We start from the raw sequence: 27,063 nt of genomic DNA on the forward strand, positions 1-27,063 counted from the left end.
TTTCTTTTAATGATATAAGGCACTTTGGAACAGATTGTATATATATAGATAAAAATATATATATTTATATATATGCAAAAAAAATGTGTATATATTTGGCAGATGCGCGTTAAGGTGAATGTGTATATATATATATCTATTTACTTATCAATATCTGCACTTATTTTGCTTATTGTCTTTGTTTTTATTATGCGATATAACTGATTCTTCCACTGCAGTATTACTAGTTTTCGTGCCTTGCTTCTATACTATCTCCAAATTAAGCGATTTCCTATTCCTATTCATCGAAGTATCGACCGAAGGCCGTTCTTCTTCCGCTTATATCGGTCATCCAATGCCGAATTGAGAGAAGCCTGCTTTACGTCCCCGCGACCTGTTCGAAAAACCCTCTCGCTCGTCTTTGATATTATTGCTACTCGTAACCCACTGCGAACATCGTCTACGAGCCAGTGCTTCTTCGGCTGCGAAAGAAACTATTATTGCAGCCGGGTATAGTATACATATTCGATTGAGCAACATCAACACTTCTCGTAATGTTTTACATTATTGTCGGCACTTGTATTGCCAGCTAAGACCCCTTTACTCGCGTGTGTTTCAAAGGGTTCGACTTGCCGCTCTCTTCGAATAATCTCCTAAGTTGCTCGAGTGATTGCTCGTTTGGGCTGATCGTCGACTTCTGATTGACTTGTTCCGCGTTCTTATTTCTCTACCTTCGCGCAACTTTTTGTTTCTCTTGTAAGTGTCGTCCGGTTTTTCGCGTCCAGCGCGGCGTGGTCGTTTCTCGGACATGCTCTGTCTGCCGAGAGCATCGCGAGAAAACTTATTCGACGAAGAATCAGCTCCTCCAAGGATAACTGACTATCGTAGGTGGGGATCTCCGGAATATTGGCTGTCCTTATCCTCGCATTTCGTTAGTGTCGTTTCCTTGAGAGCTATCGTTAGATTCCTCCAGCAATACCGATTCAACTCGATCATCACGCGATCCTATAATTTTTTTCACGTTATTGATAGGCTCTATCCATGTCTTATTCGTGGCTAGACAGTAACTTTCGTTTCTCAAGCTACTCTTGCTATATTGCTCCGTTAGCCTATCAATAACAGGATTCCACGGCGAGGCTGTTACGCATGACAACAGTCCCCCGTTGTCCAATACGTCGGTCTGCGAATTCAAAGTGTTTTTTTCCTTGACTATGCCATTATCATTCATCTTCGCGGAATCCGATATGTATATACTGCTGACGGATTCCGGTTTACGATGAGACTGTAAATTATCTACGGTACTCTTCTCACTCGCAGCGTCGTACGACGACACCCTCCTAGCTATTATAAGATTAATCACACCGGTTACTGAGCTATCCGTGTTGAGCATCGCCCTCCTTAGGGTCTCCATCGCGTCGGCGTTGGACACCCCAGCAGGGAGATTCCGTTAACTCTGAGCAACTGATCGTTGGTCCGCAAGCGGCCGTCCCTGGACGCCGCGCCCCCGTGGATAACACTCTTTATGAAGATACCCAGGTCCATGTTGGTGTTGTCGTCGGAACTGTTTGTCTTGCCCTTAACGCTGACGCCTAGACCGCTTTCTCGGAATCGTGCACCGGTATATCCAGATTCATTATCACGCGATTCTTCCGCGGAGACAAGACGACGTCATCCGAGGCCGCTTTACCCGACTTGTACGTGCACTTCTCGTAAGCAGCACTATGAGCGCTCACAGCCTTCTCGTGCACATTGTCATTCTTCTTCGTCGGCGATCTATTTGTGTGTTCCAGTACTTGGAATTGTCCGTTGCTACTTCGGCGACCGGGGCGCGGACGTCGCTAGACTACCCTGAGAATGTTCCGGAATGTTCGAGGAGATCTCTTCCTGGCGCGACACGACCATCCTCACCTTGCCACCGGCGGGAATACTTCGAAGCAACGCCACGACTTCCGACTGGCTTTTGCAGTCATCTCCTTATTGTTCACCTCCAGCAACCTGTCGCCTGGTCTCAAACCTGCCGTCCTCTACTACCGCGGCACCTTTCGGCAGGATATTTAATGTATATGGACAGTGTCCTCCGGCGGGATTGTCGCGCGTGGTAACGCTGAAGCCCAAGCCGTTGCTTCCCTTCACCAGTTCTATCTCTATCATCCGTCCGATCTTCCTGGTGTTGGCGGTCTGCAGAAGATTATAGTTGCTGCACTGAAGTCTCTTGACACTCTCGTCGCCCTCGGTCTTCTCTGAGCTCCCGCTGGTGTTTTCCGTGGCTCTTATGCAGAGACTTCTCGCTCCTCGCCCGCTTTTTATGCTTGACAACGGAGATCTGTAAACAGGGATCGTTCATGCATGCTCGAAAGATTTCTTGTACCTTAGGAAACGGTATGTGCAACAGGTTATGACCGTTGATCTTTATAATATTGTCGTGCAGGTCGATCTGCCCGTCCCTGGCGATGCGACCGTTCGGCTCGATACCCTCGACCCTGAGCCCCTGATCGTTGCCGAGCAGGTCGTAGCATGGCACCACGTGGAGCCCCCCAGTGGCCCTGCCTCGTTCTTTATCACTATCTCTCGCACCTCCCGATTGTCAGACTCTACAATGTTACTACCGAATTCGTACGAAGCCTTAGAATCTTGACCTAAAGGTTCCCTACGCCTGGACTCCCTGGGTAGGGATTGAGCGGATACGTGGTGAGGGATGGCTCCCTCGTGGAAAGCGCGTGCATCGACAGACGCTTCGCGCTTTCTCCTCTTAATACTGCTAGACACTGAGGAATGGATATCGATTGGATAAACCTGCCGGTTGTCCTCCTTGCCGTCTCGATGAAAGAAGTCGGGACTGTTGGTGCCAACCGAGCTCGCCGCATCCCCGCCAACGGACTGGCGGGGTCGGAGCTGGCGAAGTGAGCGACAATCTGTTCCCTGTCGTCGGCCACGTCGCACAGTCTGTCGTCCTGATCGAGCAAGCCGCCCCCCGTCAGGGAGGACAGGCTGTTGATCGTCAGGGAGTTGTCATTCTTGCCGGTGGCCTTCCTGTATCGTAGAATGGCCTCGTGCATCAGATCCTTGACCAGCAAGGTTCCGTCGCCGCACGGGACCACCACCCTGACATTGTCGAAGCACACGGTTACCTTCATGCTGCTCGCCCCGATTTCATATTATACCAGAAGAGATAAGCGCGCGCGCGGAGCGGTATGACCAAAGAACTTACGACGATGACGACGTCCGCCGCCGAAGAAGCGCGCACGTGCTCCGGAATGTAGCGTGTGCGTCTTGTGTGTGAGAGTGTATGGTAAGTGTGTGGTATTGTGTGTATGTGTGAATGTGTGAGTGTGTGTCTATCGCGACAGAATCAATCGCGTGAGTAACGCGATTATCGCGCGTCACTCCGGTCGCACCTCTCCATATCGCGAGGAATATGATTCACGATGTGTACGCGACGCGTACGTCGGCACGCTGTCGCGATCCTTCGCGAACGGGGAACGGAGTTCTCCCAGCTTCCACAGAGCCGAAGTTGCCAGGACACAACGGGCACGGCGAGAAAGAGAGGGAGTGCGCGAACCCGTGAGCGCGAGATAAAAATCGCGACGAGACAACCGTGAGGTAGAAGGCGGACGTGTACGTCCCGAACTTATTAATCCGCGACATCAGTGTATGCTGAATAGACGCACTCCTCGCCATTACGACATTTTGTTTTCCGCCGTTCCGTCGTTCGCGCTCGCACGCGAACGGCGGAATCGGACAAAATGGCGGCGCACGCGGACCGCCGCATCGCTCACACTACTCTACCTACTCGGAACCTCTGCGTGCGGAGTCCCTCGATTCTCGCGACATATGATTGTGTACGCTGAAGATTGATTTACGTTATACGTACCTTTTCTTATACACTGCGCCATTCCCGAAGACTATGTCCACTCAGTCGTGTCGTGTTAATAAAACAGTATGAAACTCGTTTCCCCCCCGCAAGCTATCGCGACATCATTTACATAGTACAGACTACGCAGAAATGGTTCTAGTCCGCCGTTTCTTGTTCAGGTTATATCAGCTAAGGCGCATTCACAATGAGCAGCATAAACGAGTCGTTTCAATTTTATCCACTTTATACAGGAGCACGTGTCTAATGACAAAAGCAACTAAATTAATCGATGCTAGAAACAGGGACCTCAGTTTTTGAGAATTTTGTCACAGAGTCCAAGGCTGTGGAGAGAAAAAAAGAACTAAAGGCAATCATTGGCTACGCTCAAAAAAACAACCAGTCGCTAATTGGTCTACATTTAGAGATCTAACAGTAAAGATTAATAATCGATCACTAATCACTGTGTTTCTCTATTCATATTAAAGAATTATTGAGCATTCATTGAGTTCTTCATATAATTGATTCTTGCCTTTAGCTCTTTTTCCTCTCCACAGCCGTACGGCTCCATGACAAAAATCTTAACCGAGATCTTGTTGAAAATTGCTCCAAAAATTTTAATTACAAAACAAAAATTTTTATACTTTCTATGTTAAGTCTGACTCACTATAACGGTTTTATAAGTGTTTCTTTAGAAAATGGTTCAGATTTGTCGCCAATAATAGAATGTAAATCGGATTTAAAAAAATAAAGCAAAGAGAAAGCTCTCTGACGCTATCGCATCACGTATATAAACCTACATACATAAACGTTCGCACGTATCATAAACACCAGTGATGATGATTCAGCCATTCAGGACTCGGACGACGAGCTCGAGGATTGCCAGACTGCTGCGCGCGTAAATTCGAAATATCACCAATATTACATGACCCCTGTGTCCTAAGAAAATAGAAAAATGTTATATAAAATTACTAAATTTTTATTGTAAGTTTAAGAAACAATGTTTTAAAGAAAGAAACAATCTTTTTGTAGAAAATTTATACATTTAAAATTTATAAACATAAAATTCTATTTATTATTAGAAATATCGTTACAGACATCTGAATTTATCTTTGCTTTCTAACGCCAATCATCTTGTGTAAATCTCGTTTTGCCTTTTCTGACCTTTGGCTTTTTAGCGGTTTTACTCTTATTGTTTTTTTTAATGCTCCTTTCTTCTTTTTACTACCACTCGTTGCAAACTGCTTTATCCTGCAACACGTAAATATCGCGTTATTGTTACATCGCCCATAATGTAATGTAGCTAGATTAAATTTGTGTTAGTAAAAATTTAGGACAAGAGCACAGACTTCTGCATAATGCATAAACGTATAAAAGAATTAACCAATCAGAGGTTTTTATTTTTAGCCTGGGGAGTGAAATAGACGACTCTCATTGATTGATTCTCTTATGCGTCATGCACTACACGTTATGCAAAAGTTTATGTTTGTGGTCCTTACTCTGCAACCTCCATCGAATAATCATCGCGTAGAATCTTCGTGCTATTCTTCAAAACATTATCCACGAGACCTTGGTTCCAACGTTTTTCTTCAGTATTTAATGGAGCTGCATTTCTTTTCCTTTTATTTCCTGACACTTCTTTGGCAATTCCTCTTGTTTCCTTTTCTTTCGACAATCTATAAAAATTTTATGTCATATAGTCTCGTAAAAGCAAAAATTTTATAGTAATTAAGTATTCGAAGAGTGTACCTGGATTGAAATTTTCTGAAGCAGCGGTCGACACGTTATAGTTAAAGCTTTGGAAAGCTGTTGAGAATTCAGGAAGTGTTCTCTGGCAACAGTGAGTAAATGATTTCGATAATTTGACCTTTTTCGCTCTGGTTATATTTCGAAGTCTTTGCAATTCGTGCATTTTTTTAAATTGTCTTTCCTGCTTAACTGTTTTGGCTTTAGTAAACGAATCGTGAGTCGATCATAATTGTTCTTGGTTTCTACCAACCATTCTTTCTGTTCCTGTGTTTTTGCTCATTTGTAACCATATGGAATCCATTCTAAAAAAAAAAAATTAGAAATCAAGTAAACTGAAAAATTTATTGTGAGCCTTTTCATTCATTAAACCATTAATTTATTAATGATTTAATTTTATATACACACATAAAATAAGTGAGATATTAAAAAACTCCATGTAAGAGCAACAGACTTGTATGACATTTCATAAGTTTTAACTCGCATATTCCATGTACATAGATTTTCAAATTTTGTAATCTTTAGGGAGTCACCGAGGAATTATTTAGAGTGGTGACATGTAGGAACTGATTACAGTTCTACTTGTTTCCATTACTACTGTTATATAATAGAAGTTTCTGTAAAAACAAATCTTACCTTTAATTCCTTGTCCCATTTTAGTTTGGACCTTCCTTTCTTTTTCATTTGTATTTCCTTCTCTTTGGCAAATTGCTTGCACTTTGTTAAAGGTTTAGGTTTTGGAATAACCCATGAACGAGACAATATGTATGTAGGTTTTGACAATAAAGACTATTACAACTTCGTCCACTCATTCAATTGGCAGATTTTATTAACAACTGCACATTGTCTCTCGTTAGGTTTTTTAAGTATAAATCTGGTTGTGACCTGCAAGTACAACAAACATTGTAAATATTAATTTAATTCTTCGAAAAGTTTTCTTGCAGAGAAAAGAATCTTTTCTTACAAAGAGTTCACAGACATGCATACACACAGGGATAAAAACGCATCTTGGCACAAAGTTACAAGATATTGTATATCATTTAAAAAAAGACGAAATACGCGCAACTTCGTGAAAACTGAGAAGGCGTTTTTCTCTAGTCATCTTCCAGAATCAACTTCACAAGATCCATCGCGAGCGTCACACGTGTCCTCTCTCACCGCGAATTTGAGGTTATGTCAGGTTATGTTAATTGATTATCGTGTCAAACTGTCAAGTGTCAACTTCCACCGCGCGACATCGTTATCTAATAAATCGCTTATTAACCACTAGATGGACAGTCACAATTGTGAAATTCAGTTTAATATTTCTCAAAAGTACTATTTTATCTATTTTTACCATATATACAGGCATCGAGAGTTCTTAACTTGTACAAGTAATATTCAAGTAATATTCGAATACACATATGAGAGAAAGTAGAAGTCGTAAACAAGGTGCAAATTACATGGGAGCGAAACTGAAGAGAATTGTTAGAGCCCAAGTGGCTTTTCATTCTTTCTTGAAGAATGAAAGATCCCTCTCTATTTTTTTTATCAAACATTTATAAAACTAATTTTCCACAAAAATCAAATAATTTTTTGAATTTAATTTTTATAAATTATTTTATAATTATACCAACCAAACGCGATTATTTTCTTATAATGAAATTACTATATAAAATTAATAAAACAGCATTTTTAAAAAACTTATTGAATTGAATTTCAAAAGAAACCTGACTATAATGGCAAATAAGCGATTACTACATAATATATGCGTGATTGGATCGTAGAGCCTATATGATACTTAATTAATACATGAATAATGTAGCGATCGTTCAACAACGTAAAAGCTAGGTGGTTGTTTGTCCTTCATACCGAAAGACCATGGTTCAAATCTGATCAGAATCTTTAAAAAAATGTCGGATATTATATTGATATATATATTAGTTGCTCTCGGAAGGCAATAGCAATTAAACCACTGCAGAGTACATATTAATTAATTGCTACAAGAAATTGTTCCTAATGATGAACAATGTATCCTTATATATGATATGTGTATAATGTATTAAATGAATGAAATAAATATACGTATAATGTAATTACGTTGTTATGACTTTTATCAGAGAGGAACCTGAGACTCCTGAGAGCAGTCATCGCGTTGTTTTAAGATGTTTTCATCCATCAACACCTCTATGTGCACAAAATGTGCACATTGAACTATGTAATCAAATATCTATGAATCCTGTAGATAATGTGCATGACTTTTTGGATCTCTTCTATGCTATGTCCACGTTTATTTGGTTCTGTTTCATACTATACCCGCAAATTTTACATTTATATGCATTCATATTTTAACTCTGTTTTATGCAAATGTGCATAATCGTGTTCTATAAATGTGCAATACCACATATACATGATATAAATTCAAATAATTGATTTGATAAAAATTCACTCACCGATTGCTGTCGCTACTCCTGCTGCTGCTACTGCTACATTCTTTTTCCGGAATACCGAGTCGCTCCCTGGATGCCGCTTTCTGCTGACATCATCCTGCTATTTCACATCAAACCGCACATTAATAACGCCCAATACTTTATTCGGCAATCCCGATATTACGGATAATGTGTCACACACGGGTAAAATGTAAAGCGCGTGCGAGAATTTCAGTTGCCGCGACCGTTTATATTTGTAAAAATAAGTGAAAAGTATGGCTTGTCTGATTGGCGGCGAATCAAAAAAAAAAAAGGGGGGGGGGGGGACAGAAAAGCGGTATGATGCGTGACGTCACGAAACAAAACCCGAAAAAAGAATCGTTTGAAATCAGTTCTTGTTTAATTGTTAAGTTAGAATAATAAAAATCAACACTTTGTAAACATAGTCTGGAATTGAATAAAAAAATACGTGTTATCCGTTGGAAATATTTGTTATACGTAGTTTAAACTACAATTTATGTGCACGTAGAGGCGCTAAACGAACAGATTCGGAAGAGTAGTATGTATGTACAAACGTCAGTTATGACCGTAAGAGCCCACGCACGCACTTTTGCATAACGCATAACATAAATGCATAAGAAATTTAATTGGTTGAATTTCTTATGCACTTTGCTTATGGACCAATCAATTTGCTTATTAATTTTAAATGTGATTATATAAATGGCTCCTTCTTTTTTAAAAATATAAATAAATAATATAGAAAACCGCTATAAGAGCCGAAACTGGTTGGTTTTGCTTATAAAACCAATTTGCTTATGTACATACGTTATGCGTTATGCAAAAGTGTGTCCGGGGGCTTAAAGCTGTCACTGCAGAAAAAAATTCGATCATTATTCTAACGACAGTTTTCGCTAGTTCTCACATAGCCCCGACCATTTCCATGCGTTCTAATAAATAATTTTGTTAATTAATTATTTTTCAAAACTTTTTTCTCCTGCCGTTGGCACCGCATTCGCGAGAGATAAAGTGCAAACAATTTCGATTATTTTTTGACAGTTCTCAATAGTTCTCGCATAGTTCCGATTTATTCCATGCGTTTTAATAACAATTCCGTCAATTAATTATTTTTTAACAATTTTCCATTCCGACTCCTGTCACTGCATTCAGCAGAGGTATGAGGTGCAAACAGATTCCGACGGGAGTCGGAATGGAAAAATTGTTTAAAAATAATTAATTAACGGAATTGTTATTAAAACGCATAAAATAAATCAAAACTGTGCGAGAACTATTAAAAACTGTCAAAAAAAAGTGATTGAAACTGTTTGCATTTTGCGCGTCTCGCGAATACTGGGCCGACGGCAGGAGAAAAAATTTTAAAAAATAATTAAATAACAAAATTATTTATTAGAACGTATGGAAATGGTCGAGGCTATGTGAGAACTAGTAAAAACTGTCGTAGGAATAATAATCGACTCTGTTCGCATCTCATATCTCTGCTGAATGCAGTGATAGGAGTCGAAATAAAAAATTATTAAAAAATAATTAATTGACGGAATAATTATTAAAAAGCATGAAATAGGTCGAAACTGTGCGAGAACTATTGAGAACTGTCGGAAAAGTGATCGAAACTGTTTGCACTTTACGCGTCTCGCGAATACTGTGCCGACGGTAGGAGAAAAAATTTCAATCATTATTCTAACGACAGTTTTCGCTAGTTCTCACATAGCCGGACCATTTCCATGCGTTTTAATAACAATTCCGTCAATTAATTGTTTTTTAACAATTTTCCTTTTCGACTCCTGTCATTGCATTTAGCAGAAGTATGAGGTGCAAACAGATTTAATCATTATTCTAACAACAGTTTTCGCTAGTTCTCACATAGCCCCGACCATTTCCATGCGTTCTAATAAATAATTTTGTTAATTAATTATTTTTCAAAACTTTTTTCTCCTGCCGTCGGCACCGCATTCGCGAGAGATAAAGTGCAAACAATTTCGATTATTTTTTGACAGTTCTCAATAGTTCTCGCATAGTTCCGATTTATTCCATGCGTTTCAATAACAATTCCGTCAATTAATTATTTTTTAACAATTTTCCATTCCGACTCCTGTCACTGCATTCAGCAGAGGTATGAGGTGCAAACAGATTCCGACGGGAGTCAAAATGGAAAAATTGTTTAAAAATAATTAATTAACGGAATTGTTATTAAAACGCATAAAATAAATCAAAACTGTGCGAGAACTATTAAAAACTGTCAAAAAAAAGTGATTGAAACTGTTTGCATTTTGCGCGTCTCGCGAATACTGGGCCGACGGCAGAAGAAAAAATTTTAAAAAATAATTAAATAACAAAATTATTTATTAGAACGTATGGAAATGGTCGAGGCTATGTGAGAACTAGTAAAAACTGTCGTAGGAATAATAATCGACTCTGTTCGCATCTCATATCTCTGCTGAATGCAGTGACAGGAGTCGAAATAAAAAATTATTAAAAAATAATTAATTGACGGAATAATTATTAAAAAGCATGAAATAGGTCGAAACTGTGCGAGAACTATTGAGAACTGTCGGAAAAGTGATCGAAACTGTTTGCACTTTACGCGTCTCGCGAATACTGGGCCGACGGCAGGAGAAAAAATTTTTAAAAATAATTAAATAACAAAATTATTTATTAGAACGTATGGAAATGGTCGAGGCTATGTGAGAACTAGTAAAAACTGTCGTAGGAATAATAATCGACTCTGTTCGCATCTCATATCTCTGCTGAATGCAGTGATAGGAGTCGAAATAAAAAATTATTAAAAAATAATTAATTGACGGAATAATTATTAAAAAGCATGAAATAGGTCGAAACTGTGCGAGAACTATTGAGAACTGTCGGAAAAGTGATCGAAACTGTTTGCACTTTACGCGTCTCGCGAATACTGTGCCGACGGTAGGAGAAAAAATTTCAATCATTATTCTAACGACAGTTTTCGCTAGTTCTCACATAGCCGGACCATTTCCATGCGTTTTAATAACAATTCCGTCAATTAATTGTTTTTTAACAATTTTCCTTTTCGACTCCTGTCATTGCATTTAGCAGAAGTATGAGGTGCAAACAGATTTAATCATTATTCTAACAACAGTTTTCGCTAGTTCTCACATAGCCCCGACCATTTCCATGCGTTCTAATAAATAATTTTGTTAATTAATTATTTTTCAAAACTTTTTTCTCCTGCCGTCGGCACCGCATTCGCGAGAGATAAAGTGCAAACAATTTCGATTATTTTTTGACAGTTCTCAATAGTTCTCGCATAGTTCCGATTTATTCCATGCGTTTCAATAACAATTCCGTCAATTAATTATTTTTTAACAATTTTCCATTCCGACTCCTGTCACTGCATTCAGCAGAGGTATGAGGTGCAAACAGATTCCGACGGGAGTCAAAATGGAAAAATTGTTTAAAAATAATTAATTAACGGAATTGTTATTAAAACGCATAAAATAAATCAAAACTGTGCGAGAACTATTAAAAACTGTCAAAAAAAAGTGATTGAAACTGTTTGCATTTTGCGCGTCTCGCGAATACTGGGCCGACGGCAGAAGAAAAAATTTTAAAAAATAATTAAATAACAAAATTATTTATTAGAACGTATGGAAATGGTCGAGGCTATGTGAGAACTAGTAAAAACTGTCGTAGGAATAATAATCGACTCTGTTCGCATCTCATATCTCTGCTGAATGCAGTGACAGGAGTCGAAATAAAAAATTATTAAAAAATAATTAATTGACGGAATAATTATTAAAAAGCATGAAATAGGTCGAAACTGTGCGAGAACTATTGAGAACTGTCGGAAAAGTGATCGAAACTGTTTGCACTTTACGCGTCTCGCGAATACTGGGCCGACGGCAGGAGAAAAAATTTTTAAAAATAATTAAATAACAAAATTATTTATTAGAACGTATGGAAATGGTCGAGGCTATGTGAGAACTAGTAAAAACTGTCGTAGGAATAATAATCGACTCTGTTCGCATCTCATATCTCTGCTGAATGCAGTGACAGGAGTCGAAATAAAAAATTATTAAAAAATAATTAATTGACGGAATAATTATTAAAAAGCATGAAATAGGTCGAAACTGTGCGAGAACTATTGAGAACTGTCGGAAAAGTGATCGAAACTGTTTGCACTTTACGCGTCTCGCGAATACTGGGCCGACGGCAGGAGAAAAAATTTTTAAAAATAATTAAATAACAAAATTATTTATTAGAACGTATGGAAATGGTCGAGGCTATGTGAGAACTAGTAAAAACTGTCGTAGGAATAATAATCGACTCTGTTCGCATCTCATATCTCTGCTGAATGCAGTGACAGGAGTCGAAATAAAAAATTATTAAAAAATAATTAATTAACGGAATAATTATTAAAAAGCATGAAATAGGTCGAAACTGTGCGAGAACTATTGAGAACTGTCGGAAAAGTGATCGAAACTGTTTGCACTTTACGCGTCTCGCGAATACTGTGCCGACGGTAGAAGAAAAAATTTCAATCATTATTCTAACGACAGTTTTCGCTAGTTCTCACATAGCCGGACCATTTCCATGCGTTTTAATAACAATTCCGTCAATTAATTGTTTTTTAACAATTTTCCTTTTCGACTCCTGTCATTGCATTTAGCAGAAGTATGAGGTGCAAACAGATTTAATCATTATTCTAACAACAGTTTTCGCTAGTTCTCACATAGCCCCGACCATTTCCATGCGTTCTAATAAATAATTTTGTTAATTAATTATTTTTCAAAACTTTTTTCTCCTGCCGTCGGCACCGCATTCGCGAGAGATAAAGTGCAAACAATTTCGATTATTTTTTGACAGTTCTCAATAGTTCTCGCATAGTTCCGATTTATTCCATGCGTTTCAATAACAATTCCGTCAATTAATTATTTTTTAACAATTTTCCATTCCGACTCCTGTCACTGCATTCAGCAGAGGTATGAGGTGCAAACAGATTCCGACGGGAGTCAAAATGGAAAAATTGTTTAAAAATAATTAATTAACGGAATTGTTATTAAAACGCATAAAATAAATCAAAACTGTGCGAGAACTATTAAAAACTGTCAAAAAAAAGTGATTGAAACTGTTTGCATTTTGCGCGTCTCGCGAATACTGGGCCGACGGCAGAAGAAAAAATTTTAAAAAATAATTAAATAACAAAATTATTTATTAGAACGTATGGAAATGGTCGAGGCTATGTGAGAACTAGTAAAAACTGTCGTAGGAATAATAATCGACTCTGTTCGCATCTCATATCTCTGCTGAATGCAGTGACAGGAGTCGAAATAAAAAATTATTAAAAAATAATTAATTGACGGAATAATTATTAAAAAGCATGAAATAGGTCGAAACTGTGCGAGAACTATTGAGAACTGTCGGAAAAGTGATCGAAACTGTTTGCACTTTACGCGTCTCGCGAATACTGGGCCGACGGCAGGAGAAAAAATTTTTAAAAATAATTAAATAACAAAATTATTTATTAGAACGTATGGAAATGGTCGAGGCTATGTGAGAACTAGTAAAAACTGTCGTAGGAATAATAATCGACTCTGTTCGCATCTCATATCTCTGCTGAATGCAGTGATAGGAGTCGAAATAAAAAATTATTAAAAAATAATTAATTGACGGAATAATTATTAAAAAGCATGAAATAGGTCGAAACTGTGCGAGAACTATTGAGAACTGTCGGAAAAGTGATCGAAACTGTTTGCACTTTACGCGTCTCGCGAATACTGTGCCGACGGTAGGAGAAAAAATTTCAATCATTATTCTAACGACAGTTTTCGCTAGTTCTCACATAGCCGGACCATTTCCATGCGTTTTAATAACAATTCCGTCAATTAATTGTTTTTTAACAATTTTCCTTTTCGACTCCTGTCATTGCATTTAGCAGAAGTATGAGGTGCAAACAGATTTAATCATTATTCTAACAACAGTTTTCGCTAGTTCTCACATAGCCCCGACCATTTCCATGCGTTCTAATAAATAATTTTGTTAATTAATTATTTTTCAAAACTTTTTTCTCCTGCCGTCGGCACCGCATTCGCGAGAGATAAAGTGCAAACAATTTCGATTATTTTTTGACAGTTCTCAATAGTTCTCGCATAGTTCCGATTTATTCCATGCGTTTCAATAACAATTCCGTCAATTAATTATTTTTTAACAATTTTCCATTCCGACTCCTGTCACTGCATTCAGCAGAGGTATGAGGTGCAAACAGATTCCGACGGGAGTCAAAATGGAAAAATTGTTTAAAAATAATTAATTAACGGAATTGTTATTAAAACGCATAAAATAAATCAAAACTGTGCGAGAACTATTAAAAACTGTCAAAAAAAAGTGATTGAAACTGTTTGCATTTTGCGCGTCTCGCGAATACTGGGCCGACGGCAGAAGAAAAAATTTTAAAAAATAATTAAATAACAAAATTATTTATTAGAACGTATGGAAATGGTCGAGGCTATGTGAGAACTAGTAAAAACTGTCGTAGGAATAATAATCGACTCTGTTCGCATCTCATATCTCTGCTGAATGCAGTGACAGGAGTCGAAATAAAAAATTATTAAAAAATAATTAATTGACGGAATAATTATTAAAAAGCATGAAATAGGTCGAAACTGTGCGAGAACTATTGAGAACTGTCGGAAAAGTGATCGAAACTGTTTGCACTTTACGCGTCTCGCGAATACTGGGCCGACGGCAGGAGAAAAAATTTTTAAAAATAATTAAATAACAAAATTATTTATTAGAACGTATGGAAATGGTCGAGGCTATGTGAGAACTAGTAAAAACTGTCGTAGGAATAATAATCGACTCTGTTCGCATCTCATATCTCTGCTGAATGCAGTGACAGGAGTCGAAATAAAAAATTATTAAAAAATAATTAATTGACGGAATAATTATTAAAAAGCATGAAATAGGTCGAAACTGTGCGAGAACTATTGAGAACTGTCGGAAAAGTGATCGAAACTGTTTGCACTTTACGCGTCTCGCGAATACTGGGCCGACGGCAGGAGAAAAAATTTTTAAAAATAATTAAATAACAAAATTATTTATTAGAACGTATGGAAATGGTCGAGGCTATGTGAGAACTAGTAAAAACTGTCGTAGGAATAATAATCGACTCTGTTCGCATCTCATATCTCTGCTGAATGCAGTGACAGGAGTCGAAATAAAAAATTATTAAAAAATAATTAATTAACGGAATAATTATTAAAAAGCATGAAATAGGTCGAAACTGTGCGAGAACTATTGAGAACTGTCGGAAAAGTGATCGAAACTGTTTGCACTTTACGCGTCTCGCGAATACTGTGCCGACGGTAGAAGAAAAAATTTCAATCATTATTCTAACGACAGTTTTCGCTAGTTCTCACATAGCCGGACCATTTCCATGCGTTTTAATAACAATTCCGTCAATTAATTGTTTTTTAACAATTTTCCTTTTCGACTCCTGTCATTGCATTTAGCAGAAGTATGAGGTGCAAACAGATTTAATCATTATTCTAACAACAGTTTTCGCTAGTTCTCACATAGCCCCGACCATTTCCATGCGTTCTAATAAATAATTTTGTTAATTAATTATTTTTCAAAACTTTTTTCTCCTGCCGTCGGCACCGCATTCGCGAGAGATAAAGTGCAAACAATTTCGATTATTTTTTGACAGTTCTCAATAGTTCTCGCATAGTTCCGATTTATTCCATGCGTTTCAATAACAATTCCGTCAATTAATTATTTTTTAACAATTTTCCATTCCGACTCCTGTCACTGCATTCAGCAGAGGTATGAGGTGCAAACAGATTCCGACGGGAGTCAAAATGGAAAAATTGTTTAAAAATAATTAATTAACGGAATTGTTATTAAAACGCATAAAATAAATCAAAACTGTGCGAGAACTATTAAAAACTGTCAAAAAAAAGTGATTGAAACTGTTTGCATTTTGCGCGTCTCGCGAATACTGGGCCGACGGCAGAAGAAAAAATTTTAAAAAATAATTAAATAACAAAATTATTTATTAGAACGTATGGAAATGGTCGAGGCTATGTGAGAACTAGTAAAAACTGTCGTAGGAATAATAATCGACTCTGTTCGCATCTCATATCTCTGCTGAATGCAGTGACAGGAGTCGAAATAAAAAATTATTAAAAAATAATTAATTGACGGAATAATTATTAAAAAGCATGAAATAGGTCGAAACTGTGCGAGAACTATTGAGAACTGTCGGAAAAGTGATCGAAACTGTTTGCACTTTACGCGTCTCGCGAATACTGGGCCGACGGCAGGAGAAAAAATTTTAAAAAATAATTAAATAACAAAATTATTTATTAGAACGTATGGAAATGGTCGAGGCTATGTGAGAACTAGTAAAAACTGTCGTAGGAATAATAATCGACTCTGTTCGCATCTCATATCTCTGCTGAATGCAGTGACAGGAGTCGAAATAAAAAATTATTAAAAAATAATTAATTGACGGAATAATTATTAAAAAGCATGAAATAGGTCGAAACTGTGCGAGAACTATTGAGAACTGTCGGAAAAGTGATCGAAACTGTTTGCACTTTACGCGTCTCGCGAATACTGGGCCGACGGCAGGAGAAAAAATTTTTAAAAATAATTAAATAACAAAATTATTTATTAGAACGTATGGAAATGGTCGAGGCTATGTGAGAACTAGTAAAAACTGTCGTAGGAATAATAATCGACTCTGTTCGCATCTCATATCTCTGCTGAATGCAGTGACAGGAGTCGAAATAAAAAATTATTAAAAAATAATTAATTGACGGAATAATTATTAAAAAGCATGAAATAGGTCGAAACTGTGCGAGAACTATTGAGAACTGTCGGAAAAGTGATCGAAACTGTTTGCACTTTACGCGTCTCGCGAATACTGGGCCGACGGCAGGAGAAAAAATTTTAAAAAATAATTAAATAACAAAATTATTTATTAGAACGTATGGAAATGGTCGAGGCTATGTGAGAACTAGTAAAAACTGTCGTAGGAATAATAATCGACTCTGTTCGCATCTCATATCTCTGCTGAATGCAGTGACAGGAGTCGAAATAAAAAATTATTAAAAAATAATTAATTGACGGAATAATTATTAAAAAGCATGAAATAGGTCGAAACTGTGCGAGAACTATTGAGAACTGTCGGAAAAGTGATCGAAACTGTTTGCACTTTACGCGTCTCGCGAATACTGGGCCGACGGCAGGAGAAAAAATTTTTAAAAATAATTAAATAACAAAATTATTTATTAGAACGTATGGAAATGGTCGAGGCTATGTGAGAACTAGTAAAAACTGTCGTAGGAATAATAATCGACTCTGTTCGCATCTCATATCTCTGCTGAATGCAGTGACAGGAGTCGAAATAAAAAATTATTAAAAAATAATTAATTGACGGAATAATTATTAAAAAGCATGAAATAGGTCGAAACTGTGCGAGAACTATTGAGAACTGTCGGAAAAGTGATCGAAACTGTTTGCACTTTACGCGTCTCGCGAATACTGGGCCGACGGCAGGAGAAAAAATTTTTAAAAATAATTAAATAACAAAATTATTTATTAGAACGTATGGAAATGGTCGAGGCTATGTGAGAACTAGTAAAAACTGTCGTAGGAATAATAATCGACTCTGTTCGCATCTCATATCTCTGCTGAATGCAGTGACAGGAGTCGAAATAAAAAATTATTAAAAAATAATTAATTGACGGAATAATTATTAAAAAGCATGAAATAGGTCGAAACTGTGCGAGAACTATTGAGAACTGTCGGAAAAGTGATCGAAACTGTTTGCACTTTACGCGTCTCGCGAATACTGGGCCGACGGCAGGAGAAAAAATTTTTAAAAATAATTAAATAACAAAATTATTTATTAGAACGTATGGAAATGGTCGAGGCTATGTGAGAACTAGTAAAAACTGTCGTAGGAATAATAATCGACTCTGTTCGCATCTCATATCTCTGCTGAATGCAGTGACAGGAGTCGAAATAAAAAATTATTAAAAAATAATTAATTGACGGAATAATTATTAAAAAGCATGAAATAGGTCGAAACTGTGCGAGAACTATTGAGAACTGTCGGAAAAGTGATCGAAACTGTTTGCACTTTACGCGTCTCGCGAATACTGGGCCGACGGCAGGAGAAAAAATTTTTAAAAATAATTAAATAACAAAATTATTTATTAGAACGTATGGAAATGGTCGAGGCTATGTGAGAACTAGTAAAAACTGTCGTAGGAATAATAATCGACTCTGTTCGCATCTCATATCTCTGCTGAATGCAGTGATAGGAGTCGAAATAAAAAATTATTAAAAAATAATTAATTGACGGAATAATTATTAAAAAGCATGAAATAGGTCGAAACTGTGCGAGAACTATTGAGAACTGTCGGAAAAGTGATCGAAACTGTTTGCACTTTACGCGTCTCGCGAATACTGTGCCGACGGTAGGAGAAAAAATTTCAATCATTATTCTAACGACAGTTTTCGCTAGTTCTCACATAGCCGGACCATTTCCATGCGTTTTAATAACAATTCCGTCAATTAATTGTTTTTTAACAATTTTCCTTTTCGACTCCTGTCATTGCATTTAGCAGAAGTATGAGGTGCAAACAGATTTAATCATTATTCTAACAACAGTTTTCGCTAGTTCTCACATAGCCCCGACCATTTCCATGCGTTCTAATAAATAATTTTGTTAATTAATTATTTTTCAAAACTTTTTTCTCCTGCCGTCGGCACCGCATTCGCGAGAGATAAAGTGCAAACAATTTCGATTATTTTTTGACAGTTCTCAATAGTTCTCGCATAGTTCCGATTTATTCCATGCGTTTCAATAACAATTCCGTCAATTAATTATTTTTTAACAATTTTCCATTCCGACTCCTGTCACTGCATTCAGCAGAGGTATGAGGTGCAAACAGATTCCGACGGGAGTCAAAATGGAAAAATTGTTTAAAAATAATTAATTAACGGAATTGTTATTAAAACGCATAAAATAAATCAAAACTGTGCGAGAACTATTAAAAACTGTCAAAAAAAAGTGATTGAAACTGTTTGCATTTTGCGCGTCTCGCGAATACTGGGCCGACGGCAGAAGAAAAAATTTTAAAAAATAATTAAATAACAAAATTATTTATTAGAACGTATGGAAATGGTCGAGGCTATGTGAGAACTAGTAAAAACTGTCGTAGGAATAATAATCGACTCTGTTCGCATCTCATATCTCTGCTGAATGCAGTGACAGGAGTCGAAATAAAAAATTATTAAAAAATAATTAATTGACGGAATAATTATTAAAAAGCATGAAATAGGTCGAAACTGTGCGAGAACTATTGAGAACTGTCGGAAAAGTGATCGAAACTGTTTGCACTTTACGCGTCTCGCGAATACTGGGCCGACGGCAGGAGAAAAAATTTTTAAAAATAATTAAATAACAAATTATTTATTAGAACGTATGGAAATGGTCGAGGCTATGTGAGAACTAGTAAAAACTGTCGTAGGAATAATAATCGACTCTGTTCGCATCTCATATCTCTGCTGAATGCAGTGACAGGAGTCGAAATAAAAAATTATTAAAAAATAATTAATTGACGGAATAATTATTAAAAAGCATGAAATAGGTCGAAACTGTGCGAGAACTATTGAGAACTGTCGGAAAAGTGATCGAAACTGTTTGCACTTTACGCGTCTCGCGAATACTGGGCCGACGGCAGGAGAAAAAATTTTAAAAATAATTAAATAACAAAATTATTTATTAGAACGTATGGAAATGGTCGAGGCTATGTGAGAACTAGTAAAAACTGTCGTAGGAATAATAATCGACTCTGTTCGCATCTCATATCTCTGCTGAATGCAGTGACAGGAGTCGAAATAAAAAATTATTAAAAAATAATTAATTGACGGAATAATTATTAAAAAGCATGAAATAGGTCGAAACTGTGCGAGAACTATTGAGAACTGTCGGAAAAGTGATCGAAACTGTTTGCACTTTACGCGTCTCGCGAATACTGGGCCGACGGCAGGAGAAAAAATTTTTAAAAATAATTAAATAACAAAATTATTTATTAGAACGTATGGAAATGGTCGAGGCTATGTGAGAACTAGTAAAAACTGTCGTAGGAATAATAATCGACTCTGTTCGCATCTCATATCTCTGCTGAATGCAGTGACAGGAGTCGAAATAAAAAATTATTAAAAAATAATTAATTGACGGAATAATTATTAAAAAGCATGAAATAGGTCGAAACTGTGCGAGAACTATTGAGAACTGTCGGAAAGTGATCGAAACTGTTTGCACTTTACGCGTCTCGCGAATACTGGGCCGACGGCAGGAGAAAAAATTTTTAAAAATAATTAAATAACAAAATTATTTATTAGAACGTATGGAAATGGTCGAGGCTATGTGAGAACTAGTAAAAACTGTCGTAGGAATAATAATCGACTCTGTTCGCATCTCATATCTCTGCTGAATGCAGTGACAGGAGTCGAAATAAAAAATTATTAAAAAATAATTAATTGACGGAATAATTATTAAAAAGCATGAAATAGGTCGAAACTGTGCGAGAACTATTGAGAACTGTCGGAAAAGTGATCGAAACTGTTTGCACTTTACGCGTCTCGCGAATACTGTGCCGACGGTAGGAGAAAAAATTTCAATCATTATTCTAACGACAGTTTTCGCTAGTTCTCACATAGCCGGACCATTTCCATGCGTTTTAATAACAATTCCGTCAATTAATTGTTTTTTAACAATTTTCCTTTTCGACTCCTGTCATTGCATTTAGCAGAAGTATGAGGTGCAAACAGATTTAATCATTATTCTAACAACAGTTTTCGCTAGTTCTCACATAGCCCCGACCATTTCCATGCGTTCTAATAAATAATTTTGTTAATTAATTATTTTTCAAAACTTTTTTCTCCTGCCGTCGGCACCGCATTCGCGAGAGATAAAGTGCAAACAATTTCGATTATTTTTTGACAGTTCTCAATAGTTCTCGCATAGTTCCGATTTATTCCATGCGTTTCAATAACAATTCCGTCAATTAATTATTTTTTAACAATTTTCCATTCCGACTCCTGTCACTGCATTCAGCAGAGGTATGAGGTGCAAACAGATTCCGACGGGAGTCGGAATGGAAAAATTGTTTAAAAATAATTAATTAACGGAATTGTTATTAAAACGCATAAAATAAATCAAAACTGTGCGAGAACTATTAAAAACTGTCAAAAAAAAGTGATTGAAACTGTTTGCATTTTGCGCGTCTTGCGAATACTGTGCCGACGGCAGGAGAAAAAAATTTTGAAAAATAATTAAATAACAAAATTATTTATTAGAACGTATGGAAATGGTCGAGGCTATGTGAGAACTAGTAAAAACTATCGTAGGAATAATAATCGACTCTGTTTGCATCTTATATCTCTGCTGAATGCAGTGACAGGAGTCGGAATGGAAAATTGTTAAAAATAATTAATTGACGGAATTGTTATTAAAACGCATGGAATAAGTCGGAACTATGCGAGAACTATTGAGAACTGTTAAAAAATAATCAAAATTGTTTGCACTTCACCTCTCGCGAATGCGGTGCCGACGGTCGGAATAAAAAAATGTTGAAAAATAATTCATTGACGGAATTGTTATTAAACATTATTTTTATGACAGTTTTCGCTGGTTCTCACACAGCCCCGACCATTTCTATGCGTTTTAATAATAATTTGGTTAATTAATTATTCTTTAACATTTTTTTACTTTTACCGTCGGCACAGTATTCGCGAGACGCGTGAAGTGCAAACAGTTTCGATCACTTTTTTACAGTTCAATAATTCTCGCACAGTTTCGACCTGTTTCATGCGTTTTAATAACAATTCCGTCAATTAATTATTTTTTAACAATTTTCCATTCCGACTTCTGTCACTGCATTCAGCAGAGGTATGAGGTGCAAACAGATTCGATCATTATTCTTACGACAGTTTTACTGTGCCGACGGTAGAAAAAAAAAATTTTTGAAAAATAATTAATTAATAAAATTATTTATTAAAACAAATGGAAATAGTCGGAGCTATGTAAAAACTAGCGAAAACTGTCGTAAGAATAATGATGGAAACTTTAATAACTTTGCACTTTACGCTTCTCGCGAATGCGGTGCCGACGGTCGGAAAAATAAATGTTGAAAAATAATAGATTGACGAAACTGTTAGTAAAACATGTACCCCGGGGCCATGCGCCATTATCTAGAACATTATATCCCATCAAATAATCGAAAGATTTTGTTACTCGCATGATTGCGATTGTAAAATTTTAAGATCGAGAGTATGCGAGTAAAAAAATTTTTCAATTATCTGTTGGAGTATAATGTACTAGATAACTAGATAATGGTGCGCTGTGGACGGGCAGGCAAAAGTATTACTAAAATATAATGTACTTACTATGTTCGTTTGCAGCGGTCCACAGCGATCGTCCTGAAGCAGAGACGGAGGCAACGGCGAAAGTGGTCCTGAAGCAGCGAGGAAGGCAACGGCGAAGATAATCCTGAAGCAGCGAGGAAGGCAACGACGATGCACTTCACACACCACACCACACCACACCACACCACACCACACCACACCACACCACACCACACACACACGAGGCGATCGCGATATTCTTTTTCGATAGACGAGCAGCGTACATGTTCACTCCCGAAGCTTCGCGACACAACTGACCCACCGACCCCCTCTCGTCACGCAACTGAGCCCTGTCCGCGCGGAGTCGTCGAAGCGTTTGAAAGAGGGAAGGAGAAAATAGTAGGCGGAGCTAGTAGCTGATTGGCTACCGTGAGTCGGGCGACTCGGGGATTTGGCGAAAAAGAAAAGATAACCGTTAGGCTCGGAAATCGTGGAGGGGACGATTTCCGAGAAGTTTCCGCTTCGATGCTTCGGGTAATCGTTTCTCGGAATTCGTCGAGGGGACTGGCGCCTGAGTGGCGCCTCGCTTTTTTTTGACGACAGAAAAAACTTCGGACAAGCATCCCGGAGCCTCAACGATTTCCGAGAAGCGATTATCCGAAGCATCGAAGCGGAAGCCTCGCTTTTTTTCGACGACGAAAAAAACTTTGGACAAGCGTTTGCACTTAAAATCAAATAGGCCAAACGCGATTTTCGAGGAATCCTATTCAATCACTATTTTCGTTCACATGAAAAATAATTTACTTACAATTAGAACTTAAAACAGTGGTATGATGTGTGACTTCACGAAACGAAACCCGAAAAAAGCGCCAACAATCGAGGCGCACTAAACAGAAGTAAATCAATTCGCTTCCCGAGTTTTGTATCTCTGTATGATTGCACGACGATTAATAAAATTTCATTATTGGCACGATCGACATTCTACCGAACGGATTGCGTATCCTTCTCGAGCAAATACGCGCATACGAAAACTTTGCCCGGAACGAAAATCAACATGACACGAAAGTGGCGTGACGTCACGTAACTGCGTGAAAACGCAAGCCGAGGAAAGCGGTGAGAAAACTGTTTGAACGAAAATTACGCGCCGAGATACAACGAACGGAGACAAATTCGTTTCAAGACTTTTGTATTTCGTATGCTTGCATTTAAAATATGAATGCATATAATTGTAAAATTTACGGGTATAGCATGAAAACAACCAAATAAACGTGGACATAGCATAGAAGAGACCCAAAAAGTCATACACATTACCTATGGGATTCATAGATATTTGATTACATAGTTCAATGTGCACATTTTGTGCACATAGAGGCTCTGATGGATGAAAACACCTAAAACCACGCGATGACCGCTCTCAGATGACTAATATAAAAGATTGCTCTTCATTTTTTTATATTAAACATTTATAAAAATAATTTTTCAGAAAAATATAAAAACCAAGTAATTTTTTAAATTTAATTTTTTATACATTATTTTGTAATTATACCAACAAACGTGATTATTTTCTTATAATAAAATTATACTATCTAAAATAAATAAAATAGTACTCTTAAAAAAACTGATTGAATTGAATTTCAAAAGAAACCTGACTAAATCTAATGGCAAATAAACGATACTATAATATAAATATACACATGTATGTTTTATGACCTTTATCTGAAGCTGTTTAATTAATATTCAGCTGAACGCTCGCGTTTTTTTTACAATTTTCATTATGTAATCGAATAATTATACTTTGAATATAGAAAAATAATCCTATCTTACAATTAATAAAAAATTGCCAACTGTTGCAAAATAAACGTTCTGTTGAACGCTCGATCGTTATTTATATCGATCGTCATGAAATAAAAAAGAAAAAATATCTTCAATAATAAAATTTTAATTTCTCGTGTTTGTACATACAATAAACATTATATATAATTTTACACATATTATTTTAGATGCATTTTACATATATTATTCTCAAAATTGTTTTAACCCTGCTTTAGGTTCAATCTATTGGATGTTGTTATATTAATTCAAGTTATAATACGCGTTGCCATTTTCACACAGTATAACAAATGTTCACACGTAAACATTTGTTTTATTGATCCTAATATTTGTTAATTTGTTTTTTACTGTTTTATAAAGTTTAAGTTAATGTAAGATTTATTAATCAAATATAAAATTTAATTAATTACATCTACATTGCAATCATTATTCGTGTGGATAAAAAAATATTACGCCTAATGTAGGATTAAAAACTAATATTAGTAGTAGAGAGAATTTTTAGAGAAGACTCTCTTTAATTGGATAGCGATAAAATAAAATTAAAAGATATTTCGAATTTGAATCAGGATCTTCGGAAACTCTTCGATACAAAGACCAAACACGTACGTACACTGTACACAACCAGATTTGTAATTGTTTGTAATGAAACAATTGCGATGATCGAGCATCTCGAAGATATTTGATTTAACGAGAGAGATCATAATTTTTTTATTTATTAATTGTGACTTTTCCAGAATTATTAGATACGTATAAGTTTAAAGATTAATTGTTATTATAGTATTGTATAATATATAATTTATTTTATATGTGCGAAATATTTTGAGGTTATGTTGGTTACGTGCGGCATTTTCGTGCCTTGAGTGGCCTTAACTCGCTCTGACTCGTTTTTTAATAACTTTTTAATAACAGAAATCGATATGCTAATGGGCATATACATAATCAGGACAAAGATACATCGACTGGAAGTCGTTTTTAGCATTCTTGGTTACGCTGTCCGTATTATTTACGTTCTCCCCTTTCCTGTAACGGAATTTATCAATTATGGCATCATAACCCAGTCAGATTCGTTTCTGACACAAATCTATTGTGAATCTCTGTTGTAATAATATAAAAATAATATTTTTGTTTTGTAACATCAGTGCATTGTGTTTCGTTGTGTAGAGAGACATTAGGAAATAATTTTGTCAATTATTACCATTAATTAAAATGTTAAAATGCTAATTAATATTCTTACGAATATTAAATAAAAATTCAAGCTTTATTATACATTAGAAGTGGGGGGTAGAATCAAGCCGTCATCGATAACAGTAGAGAGTGACGACTCATCATGTACCTAACTGAACCTTACTCCGCATTGCTCTGCGTTTGAAACGTCAACTCCATCGCAAAATTTCTAGTGTGTCACTTCGCAAGTTTCTTCATTACGTCATCAATATTGCTAGAAAACATAAGGAAGGGTGATATACGAATATTCTCATACAATGAAGTGGTTTGCGGGATCTATTAATGAGGCGGTTGCGACGTCGAAATCGAGGAAAGCAGTTTTCGTTGTATTCATTGAAGGTATATTCATAGTTTTAGGTTATATCTGACATTGGTTTAGTCCGAACTTAATCATGTGCTTCTAATCAAATATATACAATTTATGGATACATAACAATGTGTAGAAGAACACAAAATGGATACTTTAACAAATCAACCATAAATTCAAACAATCATATGGATATAATGTTTTTTCAGGCAAAGACGATACATCAGTGCAACTTGCTCAAGCAATTGATACTACAGAAGTCTCTTCTCGCCTAGAGCAAGAACATTTTGTAGCTATAAGATTAGAGAGTGGATCTGAAGCTTACAGATTCTTTGCACAGATCTGTATCCTTTAAAATAATTTTAATCTTTCGCTTCTAAGATTATCATATTGATTTTATCATATTAAAAAATTTTTTCCTTAAATTTTAACAATTAGATCAATTGGTACCAGTACCATCTTTATTTTTCATTGGAGAAAATGGTACGGCCACTGGAAATTGTTGCTGGTAGTTCCACTGCAGCTGACTTAGCATCCAAAATTGATAATGTGGTAACAAAGGCAGGAAAGAGTAATAAACAATCTTCACTAAATTTGATTGATGCAGAACAGAAAGTTGCAGCTACCAGTAGTAGCAGTAACAATAATGCCATTGATATTACTACATCTAATATAAATGATAACAATTCCAATCCAAATGCAAATTTAACTTCTGGTATAACAGAGGCTGTTACACCAATAAACATCTCGAATAATGAAAATAATGTGGAAGATACAGCAAAGGCTGCAACGGAAAATCAAGACAATAATGAAATGAGAACAAATGCTGAAACTAAGCAAGATAATCAAACTAATGAATTAACAGCTGAGGTATGTTGATTAAAGATGTTGACATAATGTGTGATAATGACAAATTATATTTGCTGTGCATTTTTAGGAAAAACTTGAAAGAGCGCGACAGTTAATTGAGCTTCAACGAAAACAACGACTGGAGGAGGAGCAAAAAAAGGAACGGGAACGCGAGGTTGAACGACGCAAGATGGGACGCGACGTTCAAAAAATGCGGCAAATGCAGCAAGAGCTAGAGATAAAAACAGGCACACGAGGAAAGGATGCGAGAAAAGGCTGCGGAGGCCGCAGCCCGCGAAAAAAGTTAGGCAACAAATTGCTCAAGACAAACTAGAACGAAAACAGAAGGAGCTTGCTTTACAGGTTAGCATTATTTTAATTATTAATGATGTTTATTTCATATCTAATTGATTTTATTTTATATATCAATTTGAATTGTCTCGTCTTCTCTAACA

The 27,063-nt window shown here is 36.5% G+C and overlaps 1 long non-coding RNA gene and 3 pseudogenes across 1 annotated transcript; 1 reads left to right on the forward strand and 3 right to left on the reverse strand.

Moving 5' to 3' along the window:
• Positions 1-187: 187 nt before the first annotated feature.
• LOC118648292 lies at positions 188-3,158 on the reverse strand (annotated as a pseudogene).
• A 1,722-nt stretch (positions 3,159-4,880) lies between these two features.
• Positions 4,881-6,230, reverse strand: LOC118648289 (annotated as a pseudogene).
• Positions 6,231-6,279: 49 nt separating this feature from the next.
• On the reverse strand, positions 6,280-6,905 carry LOC118648290. The gene is made up of 2 exons (XR_004965236.1): positions 6,540-6,905; positions 6,280-6,460 (listed from the first exon to the last, which is right to left on the reverse strand). It is a non-coding gene; the product is annotated as an uncharacterized LOC118648290 (long non-coding RNA).
• Positions 6,906-25,329: 18,424 nt separating this feature from the next.
• LOC118648291 lies at positions 25,330-27,024 on the forward strand (annotated as a pseudogene).
• The last annotated feature ends 39 nt before the right edge of the window (positions 27,025-27,063 follow it).

The sequence above is a fragment of the Monomorium pharaonis genome, unplaced genomic scaffold (genome assembly GCF_013373865.1).
Source record: "Monomorium pharaonis isolate MP-MQ-018 unplaced genomic scaffold, ASM1337386v2 scaffold_36, whole genome shotgun sequence".
NCBI classification, from domain to species: domain Eukaryota; kingdom Metazoa; phylum Arthropoda; class Insecta; order Hymenoptera; family Formicidae; genus Monomorium; species Monomorium pharaonis.